Source organism: Jaculus jaculus, chromosome 3, assembly GCF_020740685.1.
Source record: "Jaculus jaculus isolate mJacJac1 chromosome 3, mJacJac1.mat.Y.cur, whole genome shotgun sequence".
NCBI classification, from domain to species: domain Eukaryota; kingdom Metazoa; phylum Chordata; class Mammalia; order Rodentia; family Dipodidae; genus Jaculus; species Jaculus jaculus.
The window spans coordinates 98,198,247-98,212,880 of NC_059104.1; the positions used below are offsets into that span (position 1 = coordinate 98,198,247).

The 14,634-nt window shown below is 43.4% G+C and overlaps 2 pseudogenes; both read left to right on the plus strand.

Annotated features, from left to right (window-relative positions):
* Nucleotides 1-8,076: 8,076 nt before the first annotated feature.
* On the plus strand, nt 8,077-8,666 carry LOC123459455 (annotated as a pseudogene).
* Nucleotides 8,667-9,789: 1,123 nt separating this feature from the next.
* Nucleotides 9,790-12,202, plus strand: LOC101604974 (annotated as a pseudogene).
* Nucleotides 12,203-14,634: the final 2,432 nt, after the last annotated feature.

Below are 14,634 nucleotides of genomic sequence, written 5' to 3' on the forward strand. Positions count from 1 at the left end.
ACATCCACTAGGAAGACAACAGAGTAAGTGTTACTCAGAGGTGATGAGGCCCGTGCATTACTCAGAGAGCACAGCTTGGCCAATACAAAGGCCAGCTTGTATGGCTGTGCTCTGAATACCAGAAGCAGCGCTGTTACAGCAGCATCCTCAAGTGACAGCAGAGACTAACCAAGAAGAAAAGGTGGGGGGGGGGGAGTGTGCTGGAGAGATGCCTCAGTAGTTAAGACACTTACCTGCAAAACCTAAAGACCCAAGTTCAAGTCCTCAGTACCCATGTAGAGCCAGATGCACAGGTTGATTCATGCATCTGGAGTTAGTTTGTAGTGGCTAGAGGCTATGGCATGCGCATTCTGTCTGTCTCTCTCTGCTGGGAATGATGGTGCGTGCCTTTAATCAAGTTCAAGGCCATCCTGAGTCTGCATAGTGAATTCCAGGTCACCCTAGGCTAGAGTAAGTAACTAACAGATTAAAAAAAAAAAAAAAAGCCTGGAGAGAGAGAAGCAACACAACAGAAAATAGCAGCATCCAAATGGTACTAGTGAGTGTCCTCTCACAGTGAGCATGTTGAAACCTAGATAGATGGCATTCTAGTGCCAAGAAACCACTTTATAAGTTATAATGTGTGCTAGTGAGCATTTAATATAAACTTTATAGGAAATCTTCCTTGAAGTCTCATAGACAATGTTTCAAGAGAATTCAAAATATTAGAGCTTGGTGAGTGACATCTGAGAAATGAAGCCATAAATACTGTCAAAATTCTCCCCTCATCATACATTCGTTACTTCAGTGTGCCCTGTGAACCAGGATCCATGAGAGATGCACATGAAGGCCCTACTTTAAATCCTGGATGAAAAGAGGGGGGATCTGCTTCTTCACTGACTCACTCTTAAGGCTTTATGTCCATGTTCACGTGAGTGTCATGTGAGTCCTGTATCCCGCCACATTCCCTATATCATAGGTTAGTACCCAAAACTCAATACAACACTTCTGTATTTATCAGGAGAGCTGCCAAAGGCTTAGAAGTTTGGCAAAGGCAGAAACAGAAAGGAACAGGTTTGCTGGGAAAGATTTCTTTTAAATGACCACCCAACACAAGGTGGACGTTAGGTCCCAGGCACTACTGCATAGATTTATGCCTTTGAAAAAGAAAAGGCAGGCTGGAAAGATGGGTCAGTGATTACAGATGCTTTTTTGCCAAGGAAAATGGCCAGAGTTTGATTCTCATGTATAGCCACATGCACAGAGTGGCACATGCCTCTGGAGCTTATTTACATTGGCACAGTATCCTGGTGTGCCCATTCTCTCCCTCTCTCTCTCTCTCTCTCTCTCTCTCTCTCTCTGTGTGTGTGTGTGTGTGTGTGTGTGTGTGTTTCATAACTTAGTAAAAAGACACATGAACAAAGAAATATTAACCAAAAAAGGGAAAGGAAAAGCAAAGGATCTCTTCCCCCAATATATATACTTGTCCTCTGAATACCTTTCTCACCACCACAGCCTTACCAGCAAAAGGTAAGTTTTCTTCAATACCAGCACTTGGGAAACTGAAGTAAAAGCATCACTGTTAGATGCAGAACTGCTTGGGCACCAAAGTGATTTCCTGGTCAGCCAGGGCTAGGCCTCCAACCTCCTCAAAACTAACAAACCCAGCCTGGAGAGATGGCTTACCAGTTAAAATGCTTGCCTGCATAGCCAAAGGACTCAGGTCTGAATCCTCAGGAAAAAGAGACCAAGCAAGTGAGTGTGAGAGAGAGAGAGAGTGAGAAACTGTGCATGTGTGTGTGTGAGAGAGAGAGAGAGAGAGAGAGCAGAATGGGCACACCAGAGCTACCAGCTACTGCAAATGAAGTCAACCACATGTTCCACTTTGTGCCTCTTGCTTACATGGGTTCTGGAGAATCAGATCTAGGTCTTCTGGCTTTGTAGGCAAATGCCTGAACTGCTAAGCTATCTCTACAGCCCAACATATACTGTTTTAACCAATGAAACAGATTTAATACTAAGCAAAAAAAAAAAAAAAGTATTAACAGCAGCATGTGGTACTACACACAATACTAGGGAGGCAGAGATAGGAGGGTCTCTATGAGTTTGAAGCAGACCTGAGACTACATAGTGAATTCCAGGTCATCCTGGGCTACAGTGAGAACCTATCTGGAAAATACAAACAATAATACATAGTGAAATTCACCCTCTTTTCTAGAATGAATGATTCTACAATGAAGATACTGAATCATTTCTTTAAAAGCACCATTTTATCTAAATGTAAAATTTTATGTAAAAAATTTACTATTTCTTTTTGGTAAATAGATTTTAAACCAATTCTAGCAAGAAACTAATGCAGTTAGCTTATTTTATGTTTCACTTAAGATAAGGCAGGGGCCCTTAGCTAAAGGACTGTTTATTTGTTACTTTAATACTACAAGGGAAGTGCAAAGGTAAAGCATAGTCTAAAACGGTGCATATAGGAAGCAGCATCTTAGCAGCAGTGCAGTCCTTCAAGATTTTCATTATCATGCTTTCCTGAACAAGATGGGATGGCTCAACATGAAAAGAGTTTGGGTAATAATATTCTGTATTTTAGTGTGGAAACAAGCCTTGCAGAAATTACCTTTTGGATGTGTGGATTCTTTGTCCTTCTTAGAGGTACTTTTGGATATGATTGATTGAATTGGCTTAATATGGTGACATAATAAATCACAAAATTTTAAACATCAAGTGAAAACTTAGAAAAGCCATTGTTCTATAAGCCCTATAAATTACTCTATGAGAATACATGCTAAGCTACGTGTGATGGTTCAACTTCTGTTGTTTTGTTCATAGTCTTCTAGGAAACGGGTAAACCTGAATGTTCAATTCATTAGTAGCAGTTTTTCCCTTTAATGTAGGCTTTTTGGCCTACTCTTGAAAAACTGCTTTATTCCTAAGAACATGATTCTGAATGGTCATCAGCCTTACCAACCCTTCCAGGTTCAGACCTAACCTCCTACTTTCATTACTGTTCACTGAATTTTCCTTTTCTGTTTAGCCCAGTGTTACTAAGATAAACAAGGGCAATGAAGTTTGCCAACTTTGAAATGCATTTGAGGACATTGTGGCAGCTTTAGAAGGCTTTCCCGATTTCTATTCCTCAGACAGGAGACCCACAACCAGTTTTGGATACAAGAAAAAGTCATGGGCTTGCACAGCTGTCATGTTAGAAAGCTCTGATAGGAATTCAAATGTGGCCTGTTACTTAAAAGCCAACAATTTTAAGGAATGAGTTTTACTGGCCACTTAAACTCTTTGTACAGTGTCAGATTGCTAAAAAAATAAAAAATAAAAAGAGCTCCAATAAAAAAAGAGATTAAATTTTAAGACTCCAAATCAGAGGAGCACTTCAAGTTATTTTGTTTGGATTAGTTTTTAGTGTAAAGCAGATAGTCATTGGCTAGATCTTTTGTTATCATTTCCATGCCTGAGAGCTGTGCCTATTTTCCATTATGTCTATTGATAGGACAGTGACAAAGAAAAATTCTTCAGTGAATTCCTAACTTAGAACTGTTAACATTAATGCTCAATAAACAAATTCCCTGAAAAAAATAATCACCTCTTGGCTGGTGGGCTCCAGGGCTGATGGAGGCGGTGCATGGCTGCCTCACCCCCATCTCCACAGGGGCCCGCCTCCGCCCATCACCCCACCACGCCTCCCTGGGCTGGTATGAAATCTTAGCCACCTTCCCAACAAGCAGCTGGGCCTGCTAAACTGCTGGTGGCTCTCCTTTCTCAGGCTCTCTGAGCAGCCACTCCCCCACCCAAGGGTCCCGCCTCCGCTGAGGCCCCACCCTGGCCCCGCTTGGCCCACCTGCGCTGGGTCCCTCCTCCCATTGGACACCGCCTCCACCCCGCCTCTGCAGGACCTGACTGGATTGAGATCTTAATGGCCTTCCCCAACAAGCAGCTCCACCTGCTAAGCTGCTAGCAGGTCCGCATTCTCAGGCTCTCTGAGCAGCCACTGCCCCACCCAAGGGTCCTGCCTCCGCTTGAGCCCCACCCTGTTCCCCCCCCCCCCGCCACCACCACCACCCCCCCACCCCCGCCTGCGCTGGGTCCCTCCTCACATGCACCAAAGCCTCCGCCAACAGGCCCCCCCCTCAGCTCCGCCCCCTACCACCCCGCCCCCGCCCACGCTCTGCCCACCGCCCCGCCTCCACCAGCCCAGACTGGTATGACATCCTAGCCACCTTCCCCAACAAGCAGCCTGGCCTGCTAAGCTGCTGGCGGCTCCACTTTCTGAGGCTCTCTGAACAGCCATGGCCCCACCCAAGGGTCTGGGCAGGCAGCAGGCTATGACCGGGTTTGCCTATGATTACAAGGTGTCGCCTATGGAGAAAGCCATTGTCAAGACAGACATTCAGATAGCTGCTCCCCCTGGATGCTATGGAAGAGTAGCTCCACACTCTGCCTTGGCTGTCTGTAAAACATGTCATCCATGTAGAAGCTGGTCTTATAGGTGAAGATTATGATGGAAATGTTGGTAGTGTACTTTTTGATTTTGGGAAAGAGAAGTTTGAAGTTAAAAAAAAAAAGTGATCTAATTCCACAGCTTATTTGTGGACAGACTTTTTTTTTATCCAGAAACAGAAGTTCAAATGTTGAGTGACACTGAACAGGGTTCAGTAGGTTTTAGTTCCACTGGAAAGAAAAGTTTCATCAAGAACAGAAAAGGAAAAAGAAAAACATAGCTTTCCCTTAAACACGAAGAGAGTTTGTTTGAAGTGTTAAGGTGTTTTAACATTTTGAAATATAATAGCCTAACTTGATTTTGTCTGGTGAAGAAAAGAATACTTTGTTAGGATCATAGAAAAAACTTTGTGCTTTCTATAATTGGCAGCTGCATATAAATCTGTTGTGATGTCATGCTAACTTTCTTAATATTTAAAGTAATGCTTTCAAATGCAAATTTTTAAACCAAAAAATTTCTAGTACCTGTGAAAGCCCACAATCTTACTTGATTAAGTCCTCATAGATATGAGGGCCTCTACTTTCAGCCCATTGCCAAACCAAGGGGAAGCCCAGAGTTTAACTTTTTGACAGACCTCATACTGGTAAGGAGAACTAAGCCACTAATACATGACAACAGCATTATCACTTCCCACAACTGTTTATATCTACAAGTAGATATCTGTAATGGATATCTCTTGCATTCTGTATAACCCACAATACATAAGGTAAAAACATGTTCAGTTCAATGGCCCAAAAGCAATACATATCTTTATAAACTTTCATATAAATACAAGCAGTATATATGTAATTTAGTGAATGAAATTATAGCATAAACAGAATTATCAGTGTATATTCATGAAGAATTAATTGTATAAAATATTTTAACATTTACTGTCCAGTCTACTTGAAGGGAAAGCATTCAACATACCTTTAGATGAACAACAGCCCATAGTTAAATACCATTAAAAAATAACGCTACTAACACTCTCTGCAGAAATCTGACTTTATGGCTCAGTGCCTAGACACATACTGGCAGAATTCAGCACTGAGAGGGTAGATATCACAATAGCCCATAGAACTTTCAGTGGGTTCTCAATCGCTACTATGACAACCACCAGCTGATATTAGCCAAGTGTGCTTCTGTCGGTTCAAGACATCCTATAGGTTACTTTATGTGTGGGTGCATGTAATATTCTCTCCCTAAGACTATAACTACCAAAGTAGATGTATTCTTCTCATATGTTTAAATTATTATGAAGTTTCTTGTCTCTAAATGTGTGACTGAACTGAAAATTATTCACATCACTTTGCAGTTAAATGATATGATACTCAGTGAGTAATAAAGACCAAGTATTATTCTAAGAACATCTTTGTGTGGATATAAATATCTTAGGCATAAATACATAATTATACTATTCAATATAAATTTTCAAGTAAACATGTAAAATTAAGTATACTATAGCAATAAAGGCTATTCATGTAATATATTCTCATGATGTGCTCATGAAAACAAGCTATTAAAAGAAATATAACCTATCCCCAAATAAATGAAACAAGCTACTTCCCTGAGGAAATGTTGTACATTGAATTTGAAAAGCCATCAGCATATTAACAAAATTAAACCTGTCCTTTTTTTTAATTTTTATTTTTTTGAGGTAAGGTGTCACATTAGCTCAGGGTGACCTGGATCTCACTCTTTACTCCCAGGCTGGCCTTGAACTCACAGTGATCCTACTACTTCTGCCTTCCAAGTGCTGGGATTAACGTGTGTGCCACTATGCCCTGCAAACCTGTACTTTAACAGATCATATGTAAAACATATTTTTAGGTGTATGTTGTTCTAGAGAATGCTACGAAACTTTAGAGGCCTACTGAATATACAAAATCAATTGCAGAAAAAATCCCAGAAGGAACTGTCCTCAGCCTGTTTGCTGAAGTTACTGTGACTATTTTATTCTAAACAAAGTATGTTCCTACAAAGAATATATAGACAAAGGCTAGAGATATGGCTCAGCAGCTAAGGTGCTTGCCTACAAAGCTCAAGGACCTGATTTCAATTTCCCACCGCCTATATAAAGCCAGGTGTACAAGGTGGTGTGAGCATCTGGAATTTGTTTTCAGTGTGGCCAGAGGTCCTAGCATGTCCATTCTCTTTCTCTTTCTCCTTATCTGCCTTTCTGTCTTGTTCTATTCTCTCTTTCTCTGTAATAAATAAAATGTCAAACAAAGAAACTGTGTGGGGCTAGAGAGATGGCTTAGTGGCTAAGGTGTTTGCCTGTGAAGCCTAAGGACCTAGGTTTAATTCCCTAGTACCCACATAAACCAGATGCATATGTTGATGCATGCATCTGGACTTTGCAGCAGCTGCCGTTCCTGCCATGTCCTTTCTCTATATGTAAATAATTTTTTCAAAAAGGAAACAATGTATGAACATTTCTATACTTTCTTTTATTATTTTTTTTAAATTTTGGAGGCAGGGTCTTGCTCTCCCCCAGGCTGACCTGGCACTCATTGTGTAGTCACAGGCTAGCCTTGAACTCACATCTGTCTGCTTACCTCTGCTTCCCAAGTGCAGGGATTAAAGGTGTGTACCACCATGCACAGCTCAAATTTGTTACATTATTATTTTTTAAAACATGGTTTCATTTCTTTAAAAAATATTTATTTGCAAGCAAAGAGAGATAAAAGAGAGAATGGGTGCCCCAGGGCCTGCAGCCACTTCAAAGGAACCCAAGATGCCTGTGCCATTTGTGCATCTGGCTTTGTGTGGGTACTGGGGATGGAGCTTGGGTGGCCCAGGTTGTTAGTTTGGCAGGCAAGCACTTAAACCCCTAGGCTAGCTCTCCAACACTTCTTAATCCCAGCACTCAGGAGGTAGGAAGATCACCGCGAATTCAAGGCCAGCCTGAGACTACAGTGAATTCCATGTCAGCCTGAGCTAGAGTGAAACCCTACCTTGAACCGCACCCCCTCCCCCACAAAAAGTTTAAAAAAAAGAAAGGAAAAATAAATGAAAAAACACTGAGAGAATAGTATATGTAGATGTTAAGAGATTATTGATGTTTTCACTTTGACTATGTGATTTTTATTTTGAAGTGACATGCCTGGGAATTCTTGAGTAATAACAGTGAGTATCCTTTAATGCAGCTGTATGATTATAGTTTGGATATGTGAAGCTTGGGTTGTGTGCTGGCCAGTGTGGTTTTCCGGAAGGAGCCATTTTTCCATGGACATGACAATTATGATCAGGTGATACATATTGTTGCCCTTATGGAATTTTCTGGTGTAGTCTCATCATGGCCAGACATGCCCACTCATGAGAAAGCCCAGGGGGCCTGTGCTAGAGTCAGAGACCTTATGTCAGAAAGGAAAAGGAGCGCCAGCTTGGTTCTGGCTTGCTTGCTGCCTGCGCGCTCTCGGGGCTGTAGGGCCTCTCCTTCCTCTTGCATCCTGGGCACGGGGAGCCCGGTGTTGGCATCTGCCTGCCATGGCCCTTGCTGTGGTCCGGGAGGAACTTCCCGCCCAGAGGAGCGAGCAGAGCCAGCATGAGGTTCAGCGAGGATGGACAGCGCCTGGACATATTGAGGGGCCAAGAACATGATGCCCCTGGCTGTCAGCAGTACCCCAGCATTCTGTGGGCCTGGCAAGGATTCCTGCCTGGGGAAGATGCCAGGAGAGCTGCCCCAGTCACTTTGACATCTGCTTCTCCCAGCAGCGCAAGGGCAGCCACACAGCCAGCCACAAGCCCCTGGTGTATCAGAGACAGACCCGCTAAGGGAGCCTCACTTGGGACTAGAGCGGCAGAAGCACAGGGATGAAGGATGAACTCTGGCAAAAGAAAAATCTCTGCAGACCTGTATCTGGTGAGCGTGGCGGGCACTGGAACACCAAGTCAGCAGGATCCGGACCAGCACAGGCAGACCGCTGGGAGCCACTGAAGCGGCTTCATTTAAAACCTCTGGGTACTTCTAATGCAACAGGGTATGAAGCCAGCCCAGGGAGACTCCAGGTGGCATGAAAGCCCTGTCCATCTCCCCGATGGTGGCTGTGGCCCTGGTACTGTTGCTTTCCCTTCGCCTGTGATGCACTGCAGAGCTGTGCGCGGGTACAGGAGAGCACCCCCAGTGAATGATGGGGGGGTGGGCGTGGTGGGAGATTGTGAACAAGCCCAAAGCTTCTTGGCTTAATTTGACAAATTTGACTGCCTCGATTTTCCAAAAACAATTCTGTGTTTGATTTTCCGCTGCTTTTGCTGAGAAAATGTTCTCAGCATGAGCGGGGACCTTGTTAGTCTGCACACAGGTTCACTTCTGCCCAGCTAAGTCGCTTTGCTTTCCCTTTAGAGTCCTGGGTGTGTCTTGTTTTCCATTAGCACTTCGGGGCCATTCTAAATAGATGCTTTCTCTGCTAAGCCACTGAGACTGTTCCACATCTAAGTTTGTGAGGTAAACCTACAAGGTGATACAATTATTTTCCAAGGTATTTACACTGGTGGAGAAGAAGAGCAAGCTAATAAGCAAGGTTACCTGAGGTGACAGCTATGTGAGTTTTCCTCACAATTTTCCTGAAGTATGCTTTGGAACTTAAAACTTGCTTTTAGTTTTCTGAGTTCAAATACTTTCTTATTTATTAATTTACATTTATTGTTAGTTGATTTAACCATTATTCCTAAGAGAATTCTTTAATACTTTCCTTCCAGGCAGTAGTGATAGGTAACGTATTTTCAGTTGCCTAAGAGTGTATGTACCAAACACTACAATTCATATTTACAGAAAAACTTAAAAATATTTTATATAAACTGCACATTTAGTATACTAGAAAAAGAAACCTTAAGTCTGCATGTAACTATACTCACTATTTTGCCTTCCTTATACTTAGTTTCAAAGTGTTACATTTAAGAACACGTTAGTATTGCTCATATACTTAGAATTTTTTTCTGAGAACCTGTCACATTGCATTAGTACTTACTGTGTTTTCAGGTTATATCTCCCAAAGGACACAAATTAAGTGATAGAATGTAAAACTGGTATAAACAGAAAATAGTTTCCTGACTGTCAGAACTCAAATATTAAATATACTATCCTTGTAGGCATGAAACCTGTAAAAGGAACATTGGTTACTTTAATTAAAAATCATGCTGTGGGAGGAGCCGGGCTAAGACTGCCGCCTGGGGTCTTTCCGAGTGAGGCGCAGGCGGGCGTCCTGCTGTCCCCGGGCAGAGTGGTCCCTCAGCGTGCAGATTGGGAGCGCCTCCTCCGCCTCCGGGAGAGGGCGCGTCGCCCGCGGGCGTCCCGGGAGTCCATGCTGCGTCCGAGGCTCCCGGCCGCCGCTCTAATCGCCCGGCGCCGGCTCGGCCCAGGGCGCTCCTCCCGGAGCCTGCAGCGGCGATGACCAGGGAGAAGATCCGCTCCCTGCGGAGGGACCGCCAGCCCAGCAAAGAGGATGGGGACCTGCAGGAGCCCGGGGAGGAGGAGGAGGCGACGGCCACGCTCTGCGGCGCCTTCGCGGTAGGCGCGGCGGGCGCGGCGGTGGCAAGGGCGGCCGCACGGCGCCCAGGATCTTCTGCAACCAATACCACCGGCTGCTGCTCAAGGCGGCGGCACCGGCCCGGTCCCGGCGCTGCACAACTAGGTGGCGGCCGCCTGCCCGGCCCAGCGTTCGCGGGCACCCGCCCCGCCGCCGCCGCCGCCGCCGCCGCCGCCGCCGCCGAGCTCCCGGGTGCCGGCAGCTGTGCGGACGCTTCCCCGTGCGCGAGTGCGTCTTCAAGGGGGACGTAAGGAGGCTGTCCTCCCTCATCCGCACGCCCAATATCGGGCAGAAGGATAGTCAGGGAAACAGTCCTTTACATCTTGCTGTGATGTTAGGAAACAAAGAATGTGCGCATTTACTTTTGGCTGCAATGCTCCAGTGAAGGTGAAAAACGCTCAGGGATGGAGCCCTCTGGTGGAAGCCATCAGCTATGGAGATAGATGATTACAGCTCTTTTAAGGAAGCTTAAGCAGCAGTCCAGGAAAAGTGTTGAAGAAAAATGACCTCGACTATTAAAAGCCCTGAAAGAGCTAGGTGACTTTTACCTAGAACTTCACTGGGATTTTCAAAGCTGGGTGCCTTTACTTTCCCGAATCCTGCCTTCTGAGGCATGTAAAATATACAAACAAGGTATCAATATCAGGCTCAACACTACTCTCATAGACTTTACTGACATGAAGTGCCAAGAGGGGACTTGAGCTTCATTTTCAGTGGGGACGCGGCACCCTCAGAGTCCTTTGTAGTACTAGATAATGAACAAAAGGTTTACCAGTGAATTCACCACGAGGAATCAGAGATGGAAACAGAAGTTGACATTTTAGTGAGCAGTGATATTTATTCTGCAACTTTATCAACCAAATCAATTTCCTTCACACGTGCCCAAACTGGATGGCTTTTTCGGGAAGATAAAACAGAGAGAGTGGGAAGCTTCCTGGCAGACTTTTACCTGGTGAATGGACTTGTGTTAGAATCCAGGAAGCGGAGAGAGCATCTCAGTGAAGAAGACATTCTCCGAAACAAGGCCATCGTGGAGAGTTTGAGCAAAGGTGGAAACATCATGGAACAGAATTTTGAGCCGGTTCGCAGACAGTCTCTGACCCCTCCTCCTCAGAACACTATTACATGGGAAGAATACATATCTTCCGAAAATGGAAACGCTCCTCATCTGTGTAGAGAACTGGTGTGCAAAGAGAGAAAGAAAACATTTAAAGCCACCATAGCCATGAGCCAGGAATTTATCCCTAGGGATAGAGTCATTATTGAATGTTCTAGACTAGGGTAATGGCTCCCTTCAAGCACTTTAACAAGCTTAGAGAATTTGTTCAAATGAAACTTCCTCCAGACTTTCCTGTAAAATTAGATATTCCTGTGTTTCCCACTATCACAGCCACCATGACCTTCCAGGAGTTCCGGTATGATGAATTTGATGGCTCCATTTTTACCATCCCGGAAGACTACAAGGAAGACCCAAGCCGCTTCCCTGACCTTTAGCTGACATGGGAAACCAAGACAAGACGGTGGTGCGCAGACCACAGAAGTGACGCCAGTGGTCGCTGGCACAGTGCTCTCCTGGGGGAAAGGAGATACCTGCAGTTGGAATGTCAGTAACTGACTAGAAATGGGCCTCTAGTAAACGTTGAGCAGGTTCCTGATGTGCCACTTTCAGTCTTTTTAAAGTACACTTAACTGTATGTGTATCAGTGTGACACCTAATGACCCCAAGACCTTTGTATGTAAAGCAGCGTGAGTGCTGGGATTTGTTTTTAAAGGTTTTTACACTTGTTGAAATATATACGCATATAAATATATCTATATCTATCTAAAACACTCCTGGCCCATTAACCTAAATTAAATGTCTTAAGAGATATTAAGCCCTTTTAAACATGTCACCTTTATTGAAAGTGATATTTCTAAATATTTCTTTAAGCTTTGTTTTCATAAAATGTAAACTATGTAACATTTATGTATAGTTCTGTAATTTGAATGTTTGTTCAATATAATGAACTAGAAGGAATGCAGTTTTGTGTAGGTGAATGAACCAAATGGTAACCATTAAACAATTGTATTTATATACTTCAGTCCACTTCAGAGGGAGCGCTTACTGCAGGGAGTACAGTACCCCCTTTAGCACCTGGTGCAGCTCATTGTGGTGCTGTTTTTACCTGAATTTTTATTTATTTATTTATTTTTTGTTTTTGTTTTTGTTTTTGTTTTTGTTTTTCAAGATAGGGTCTCACTCTAGACCAGGCTGACCTGGAATTCACTATGGAGTCTCAGGGTGGCCTCAAACTCACAGCAATCCTACCTCTGCCTCCCAAGTGCTGGGATTAAAGGCGTGCGCCACCAGGCCCAGCTCTAAATTCCTCTTTCAATGTAAATGTTTGTTACTGATCTTCCTTTCAGTGAAACTTATTTTTTCTTTTCTGCTTGAGTTTCAGATCCTTGTTATGTTTATGATAAGGTACTTCTAGCGTGCTCACAAACAGTCCTCTCCCAGTTTCAGCACTTTAAACAAATTCCAAATTTTTAAAATTGCTTCCTAATAAGTGCATGTAAGTCTGATTGTTTTTAGTGGACTATGGATGTGTTGGTGTCAGTTTTAAAACACAACCAACATATTTTGGACAACCCTATACATTTAACTTTAAAAACAATGTAAAAACATTTTATACACTAGCAGTATATTTGTTATAAGCTGAAGTCCAAAAACATACCCAAGATTGACAATTTTTATTTTTTAATTTTTTTAAGTCACAAGAAACTATTTACAGATTTTAATTGTCTCCAAAGTGTTAAAATCATGTATCGCTCATTTTTGCACTTAACTCTTTTTGTATTTATGACAAGATGTTTTACATATCCAAGAATGACAGCCAATCAGGGAGAATGATGTGTAACCCCAAGGTATCATATTATAGTACTTACTATGAGTGCAGCTAAAGGTTTTTAAATCTGTTCTAAAGAAATGGGTCAAGAATGCTTCACTCAAGATTCATTTTAGAATGACCAGTACTTTAATTTTCCAACATTTTATATAATTTGAGATGAGTATAGACTTTTATTGAATAGATGGTTTATTGAAAAAAATCCAAAGCATTAAACATAAAGAAACATTTTATATATTTACAGTTGCATCATACATACTAGTAACACATTGCATATAATGACATTTTATAAGGAAAATAATGGTAGTTAAAAACTTAACAGCCCTACTCAGTCCCTTAAGTGGATTTGGTGAATTCTGAAATGAGAATTGGGAAGCCCAGAGCCAGCTTAGTTGAACATTTATTGGTCCCTTGTGTTTAGGCTGTGGTTGAGGGTCAGGTGACTGAGTTCTGTCATCAGTCGTGAATGAGGGTTGAGGCTGTGAAAGGCAATGACAACTGTTGCTTTAGTTTGGTTCCCTGACTTTGTAGGAATAAAAGGTACTTTCAGGAATACACTGTAGACAACATAGGAAAAAACACAGCAAATACAGCTTGGGATTAATGAATTTCTTCACAGCTGTGGATATTTTGCTGGGGTACACTGGAGATAGAAGACTACTGAGTTTTACACTTGGGATTTTGTTTTAAACACCAGTTTCTTTAGTGAATATTATAGTAGAATCAGACTGTCCATTCCAAAATGTCTTTTCTCTGATCACAAAGAACAAATGTCAGTATCTCTTTTGATGGTGGAAAAAGGAGTTAATGAAAATAAACTTTTCACAATAAAAAAAAAAAATCATGTTGTGGAGCTGGAGAGATGGCTTAGCGGTTAAGCGCTTGCCTGTGAAGCCTAAGGACCCCAGTTTGACGCTCGATTCCCAAGGACCCACATTAGCCAGATGCACAAGGGGGCACATGTGTTTGGAGTTCGTTTGCAGTGGCGGGAAGCCCTGACACACCCATTCATTCTCTCTCTCTCTCTCTCTCTCTCTCTCTCTCTCTCTGTCACTCTTAAATAAATAAAAATAAAAAAATATGTTGTGACTCCAGTGAGACCACATCATGCAAAAGAAAAATCTCCCATGATGTTCGCTTTAGAAATAAGATAGAAAAGAGAAAAGATGCTGCACACATAGGTGTAGTTAGAGACAGAGAAACATCTCCCATTCTGAAATAGTCCTTGTTAATAGGCGTTTTATTTATTCTGAATTCTAATATTTACTGCAACTTTGAAAAATATTTCACTGAACTTTAAAAAACTTTATGTTGGGATTTTATTGCAGGAGGCGCCGCCCTCGGCCACCCGTGGTCCCGGGGCAGCTTTGCAAACCCAGTCCTGAGGAAGCTGCGCCCAGTGGCTCGTCCCACGCGGTGCACTCGAGAACCTTCCCCCAGCACTTGGCTGCCACAGCCACATCTGCGCGAAACCGGAGGTGGCCAGGCTCTGCGCTTCCTCCCCGTGGCGTGTCTACAGCTGTTGGGCGACCGAGTTGGACTCCCGCACTGCCGCAGCTCCCCGGGCCTGATGCTGATGCCTTCCTGAGAGTTAGCCTGGCAGGTGCAAGCTGTGGCCGGGTCACTGGGCACGTCCTTGGGCTTGCAGGTGCGCAGACAGCGGGGGTTGTGGCATGCGCAGGATTAGGCTGCAGCTTCCAGACAGCAGTCAGCACGCTGCGGGGACTCTCCAGGAGATCTG